We start from the raw sequence: 6,734 nt of genomic DNA, 5'->3' as shown, positions 1-6,734 counted from the left end.
GGAGTCTTGAGCTGTCACTGTAATCTGTTTTACTTTGAAAAGGTTGTTTTCTGGTTCTATTCAGCTTCCTGTGAGATACTTTTTCAAAATAAAGTGAAGTGGAAACCTGTTTCCTGTCCTGATTGAGAGTTTGTTTATTAGTTTATTGGAGGAAATCACACTGCTGTCTGTACGTGGGAACATCTTAATACGTTCACATCATGAAATGAAGCCCAGAACTTCCAGTAGCTTGTTGTCTCCACCATGAGTCACAGTGTGCGACACAGTACACGGAGGGAGTTGAGATTTCTTACAGCCTGGGAGATGAAGCTGTCCCTCAGTTTGCTGGTCCTGGTCCAGATAATTTGCAGCCTCCTCCCAGATGGCAGCATACTGAAAAGGTTGTTGAGTTGGTGGGTGAAGTCACCCACAATACAGAGGGCTGAGCGGGTGAGACGGTTGCTGTGAATGTCCTGGAGGGAAGGGTGAGAGGAACCATCTCAGCTGCTCTCACTGTGCGCTGGAGGGACCTGCAGCAGGACGTGGTACTGTACTGTACAGTGATGCAGTTGGAAAGGATGCTCTCAATGCTTCCTCTGGAGAAGGTGCACATGATGGGGGTGGGGGCTCTGGCTTTTCTCAGTTTATGGAGGAAGTAAAGGTGCTTTTGAGCCTTTTTGGCTAGTGAGGTAGTGTTGATGGTCCAGGAGAGGTCTTCCGTGATGTGCACACCCAGAAACTTGGTGTTGCTCACTTTCTCCACAGCAGCACCATTGATGTCCAGAGGAAAATGCTGAGTGTGCACTCTCCTGAGGGCCACAACAATCTCCTTGGTCTTCTCCACATTTAGGAGATTGTTGTCTCTACACCACCCAGCCAAGGGCCTCACTTAGCTCCTGCATTTGGTCTCATCACTGTTACCTTTTCTTTAAGGCGTTGTCAGGTTCGGATCCTCAGCACATCCTCCGGTCTATGAATATACAGTATATATAATTTCATGCAGCTTACATCACAGTTGCTCGTCATATTTGTGCACTTCCAACACCTAACTGCACAGCCTTGTTCCTGCTGCTAACAACAGCTCTGTCTGTTAGGCTAATTCTGCATGCTGAGTCGGCGCAAACCATACAAGAAGCAGGTACAGAGTCGGCGCCAGGCGGTATTAAATGGGGGGCATTAAGAAAATACCCTCCCCTCGTACTTTATGACAAGTAGTGAAATAGCATTTGAGTGTTCAGCTTTATGTGCAGCAGGGGTGCAAGAAAGAAGGTAAATAATAGTAAATGAGCATTTAATGACAACCTAAAGCTATATAAACAGCCACAAAAACAATGATAGCTTGCTAACATACCTCTGATGAAGTGGTCTCTACAGACACAAACATCAGCAGACTCTGCTCCTCCCGACCGCAGACATAGGTTTAAAACCCACTCTTTACGGCGTTGTACTGTGAGCTTTTTACATTTCTCACCTTTGTGAATGACAATCTCATTTTCTTTTCTCGATTATAACGATTGGAGCAGCCGTAAACTCCACAAGACATGGGCATTTTGATTATTTCAGACGGCAGATTCTGAAGCTTCACTTCCTGCCCTCCATCCGAATTTTGCACTCTCGCTTTGTCGCGATGCAGCAATGTGACTGAAGTCACGTGAATCAACAGAGCAGGCCATAGATATATATACATTCTATTGGCTAATCCTAACAACAGCTCTAGGGTACGTTCAATAACACAAATGTAAAACAATTACACCACAGTATACAGTGGGGCAAAAAAGTATTTATTCAGCTACCAATTGTGCAAGTACTCCCACTTAAAAAGATGAGAGAGGCCTGTAATTTTCATCATATCTATACCTCAACCATGGGAGACAAAATGAGAAAAAAATCCAGAGAATCACATTGTTGAATTAATTGGTAAATCTCTCAGTAAAATAAGTATAACAACGTAATCCTCTCTCCAGTGGTTCTTTAAGTGTTTACAGTACATCCTACAAATACAACACCATGTTTTTTAGTATTTATTTATTTATTCAGTTTATTTCTGACATGGTTACATTCACTTTTTTTTTTTTTTTACATTTTTTTATTTTTATTTTTTGTACATGCCGAAAAAGGAGACGAGAGAAGCAGTTTGCTTATCTGGGTCCCGTCCCCTGTTTTACCATTGCAAATTTACATGGGTTTACATGTCTCTCTGGTCAAACATTCTTGAGTTGTTCTGAACAGTCCTTTTTTGTGTATTAGTATTAGTAAAACCAAGAGTGCTTCCCTTGATCCTGAAATTTATGTTGCAGGGGAAACGCTACTGACGGTCCCCAAATATAAATGTCTTGAACTGGTGATTGATTCACATCTCACCTTTAAAGTGCACGAAAAATGTTTTTACACTCAATGATTTTTAGCCATTTTAATTATTGTCTAACAAGCTGGTCCCAAGCTAATCACAGTACTTTAAGGCCATTAGAAACCTTAAATAAGCAAGCTATCAAAGTAATGGACAAAAAAACAAATATTACCATCGCTGCTTGATTCTGGAAAAGTACAGTTTTTTAAGTTGGCCAAATCTTCACAAATTTGCAAATATACGCTTGATGTACAAAGCAACACGTATTTTGGATCCTGTCCCCCTTGCAGGTCTCATTTATGGGGTGCCAAGTGTAAAAATGTAGTTTTCATTATTTATCTCATTTTTCTCATATTTAGCACATTTTCCTACATTTAACACAACATTTAACCACATAAATAGAGGTTTAAAAAAGCATTAAATCTAAATATATAAATCTAAATATAAATGTTAAATGTTAAATCTAAATGTCTAAATCTAAATGTTATATATCATATCTAAACGTTAAATGTTAAATCTAAATGTCATATATCATATCTACATGTTAAATGTTAAATCTAAATGTTAAATCTAAATCTAAATGTGGAACTTAAATGTTTTGCACATTTGCTAATTGACCCCACCCCTTGTAACCTCAACCAATGCACAACCAGAGACACACAAAACCACTCCCACCCATCTCTTCACCGATGCTTGGCTAGGTGATATGTATGGCTGGTTCTTTCCGTGCGGCAGAGATTGAGCGCGCGGCCATGGCAGGTGGACGAGCTGCCCTTCACATTACCCTCCCGCAACACAACAGTGCAACACAGTTATTAAAATGTATTTCAATCCCGTAGTTTGTTGGTGTGTGATAATACGATGTGACATGTTGAGATCTCCTTCTTCATATAGAGCTATGGTAGCTGAATGGATAAGGAGGTACATTGTAAAGTCAAAGGTCTATGATTCGAGCCCACCATTGGCCGCCTTTCAAATTTTGTCTTTTTGGGGATGTCAAAAATGTTTTAAAAATTTTCATTCTGCCATCACGTCATTTCAACGTTGGTCTGCTCAGCAGACGTATTTCAAACATCCCAAAACAGACGAAATAAAAAAAGGTGGCCCATGGTGGGCTCGAACCCAGACCTTAAGTTCTCTAGCGCAGTGCTTGATCTATTCAGCTACTGTAAGTACTGAAGAGATAACGTACTTTACTGTGTTGCACTGCGGGAGTGTAATGTGAAGGGCAGCACGTCCACCTGTCAAGACCGCGTGTTCAATCTCTGCCTCACCCAGGCAAGCATCGGTGAAGAGGTGGGTGGGAGAGGTTTTGTGTGTCTCTGCTTGTGCATTGGTTAAGGTTACAATGGGCGGGGTCAATTAGCATATGTGCGAAAGATTTAGATTTAACATTTAGAGTTTGAGAAAAAACTAAGAATGTTTTCTGGAAAATAAACAATGATTAATTTATTGACGTGTGAACTTATTAAATATCAATTTAGTTGGATTATAGATCAGAGATATGATCAGATGTTTTGTTTGTTTCTTTTTATGAGAATTGTTTGTCCTAGAATATACAGTACTGTGCAAAAAATGTGATTTAGAGAAATGATTGTTAAATTTAATTTAAACAACGACAAAGAAAAATTTGTAAATCAAATAATTATGTGCAATCTTTGTGTCTTTAAGCCTTCAAACATATTGTTTACACTTGCTGAAGGTAGAGGATATTGTTGGGTTATATATGGATGTATTTTTGACCAATAGGGGTGTGCATTGACCACTATCTGTCGATACGATTGATGGTTTGCACGTCACAATACGATCTACATAGCGATATATATATCGTTATATCAATAATTACAAATTTCACCTTTACAAGTACAAAATGGTTAAAAAAAAGATAAATTAAACTTGCGAGAACAAGTAAGTGGTAATTAACTGTAATTCAATTACCATTATCAATGAAATTATTTTTTAGATCGATATGATAATCGCACGGTGAAATATTGCGATATATTGCCGAATCGATTTTTTTCCCACCCCCCTATTGACCAACGAAAGCAAACTGAGAAAAAGACAAACAGACCAAAGTGAAGTTGTAGAAAAGTTTAATGTAATTTTTAATGTAATGTAATATTCAACAAGACACGAGGGAGTTCAACTGCATCAGCACAATGACCACAATGAAAACAGGTGCAAATCTGCTCGTATACGACAGGACCAACTGGACTTGTAAAACATTTGTATCTGACCAATCTCAGCGCAACAATGATCGGATGTCTATAAATACGGAGGAATGAATTTGATTAACATGTTACGTCCTCAAATTTTCCTGGTTCGGAGGCCCCGCCCACTGAGGTCACACAAACACTAGCAAGGAAATAAACATTTTCTGAGATGAAAATCAGCATTATCACAGCTGACGTGAAGAAAAACAAAGATTCGCTTTTTGGTGAAACTGGAATTTAAGGAGCTAATTTAAACGCTCTGTGGAAGAGAAAAACGGAGCGTTTTCATGTTGGAACAAAGTCTTCTGAACTAACTTAACCAATGCCTAATGATAGTTTAAATGAAATGTTACTCATCCACAGCCTCAACACGTAAATTCCTGCTTTTTGATCGAGACACTTCTTTACATTTTTGTCAAGAAAAAGTATATAATTTAGGCTTGCAGGCGAGAAGGTCAGACCTGACGTGAGATCCATTCGTAGCGTACGATCATGTCAGAATTGATTAATACCAGAGCTTGCATGAATTTGGTTGAACGCACATCGTACGCTCAGATCTGAACGTACAAACGGTTGATAAATGAGAGCCAATGTGTCGATATAGGCCTCACAGCAACAAGGCACTGGGTTTGAATCCTTGGCCCAGAGGCTTGGTAACCATTTTGTATGTGGAATTTGCATGTTCTCCCTGTGTTTGTAAATGTTTCGTTTTGTTTAGAGATTCCAGTTTTGTCCCCTTCATTGAAACATGCAGGACATTGGGTTATGATCGAGTTCTGGATCAATACTCACTGACCCAGGAGGGAACAGGCTGCTGACGGCCCCTCTCCATCCATCTCAGCTTCAGTCCATGTTCATGGTTCTCCTCTTCCTTTTTCTCTTGTGGAGTCCTGGTACGTGCTGGTTTAGTTATGTTTTTATGTCCAATCCATTTCCATTTCCTCTGTGCTATTTACCCTGTGATTGATGTTTGGGATGTTTTCTGCCTGTTATGGCAATTATTATATTCATCATCATATCGTCAAATGTGTGTTCATATGTACAATTTGTCATGCATTACTCTTTACACTTTTGAACAGCTGAGTCATGTTAGATTGTATTGTATCCACAGTGAAGGCCAAACTCAAACTCACATGCAGATATAAACGCACACACACTATCAAGGACAGATACCGTTTGACGCCATCTCCAAACGAACAGAACAAACTGACTTGACCTCCTCCCTGCTTTCTCCTTCTTATCTCTCGAGGTGGGGGTAGAACAGTTGAATTAGGTAAAAATGTGTGTGTAAAGTGTGATCTTTAGTCAGTCTTGCTTTTTTCCTCTAGCCGGAGCTTTTTGACCATCCTGCCGCCTTTCCTCCCAACAGGATGGGACACTTCTTTTTTTTTTGTACTCTTTTTCATTTAGTTTTATAATAAATCCTTTTTTTTTTATAAAATCATCAAGCTTTGACTGGACATCATCATTCAACACAGAGCCTAATTCATGTCACCAAATGAGGTCAACCGCAAATTTGCCATTACATGCCATAGTTCAATAAATCCTAAGAACGTTTGTGAAACTTCTCTTTTCAGTGAGAAAAGCTGATTTTTAGGCCTCAATCAATGCATCAGTAATCTGTAATTTGTTTTGCACAATTCATTGTGAAATGCTAATAAATGCACAATAATCTGTCATTGAAGGAGGCGGAGTTAAATTGCAGTTTGTGAACATCAGGACTAAAGCATCTCATGCATTGAGTAATGTTTGTATTGCTGATTAAAAGTCCATAAAGTTTTAATAAACAGTTGATTGTCCCAAGCTGATGATCACATTCACATCTTTATCAGTGTGTCCCTGGGGGGCGGTGTCTTCACTCAGTCAAATGGATAATAGGGATGGGATTTGACCCTGTGAAACCACAGATACTTTTTAAAGGAAACATTGTACACATGATTCTATTTTCTGGAATCATTTATTTTAAGTCACTATTCATATTGACTGCACACTATATTCTTCAGCAAACATCAGAATCAACTTTATTGACCAAGTAATGTATGCATACACACGAGGAATTTGTCTTGGTGAACTGTGCTCTCTCTGATAGTGTGAACATTAAATAATAACAATCAACTAGAAAAAAATTAAAATAAGTATAAACATAAATATAAACAGTAGTTAAACTAATACGTGCAAACTAAATAATAATAATA

Source organism: Gouania willdenowi, chromosome 9 (genome assembly GCF_900634775.1).
Source record: "Gouania willdenowi chromosome 9, fGouWil2.1, whole genome shotgun sequence".
NCBI lineage: Eukaryota > Metazoa > Chordata > Actinopteri > Blenniiformes > Gobiesocidae > Gouania > Gouania willdenowi.
The sequence above is the reverse complement of the archived record's forward strand: the minus strand, read 5'-3'. Positions refer to the sequence as shown.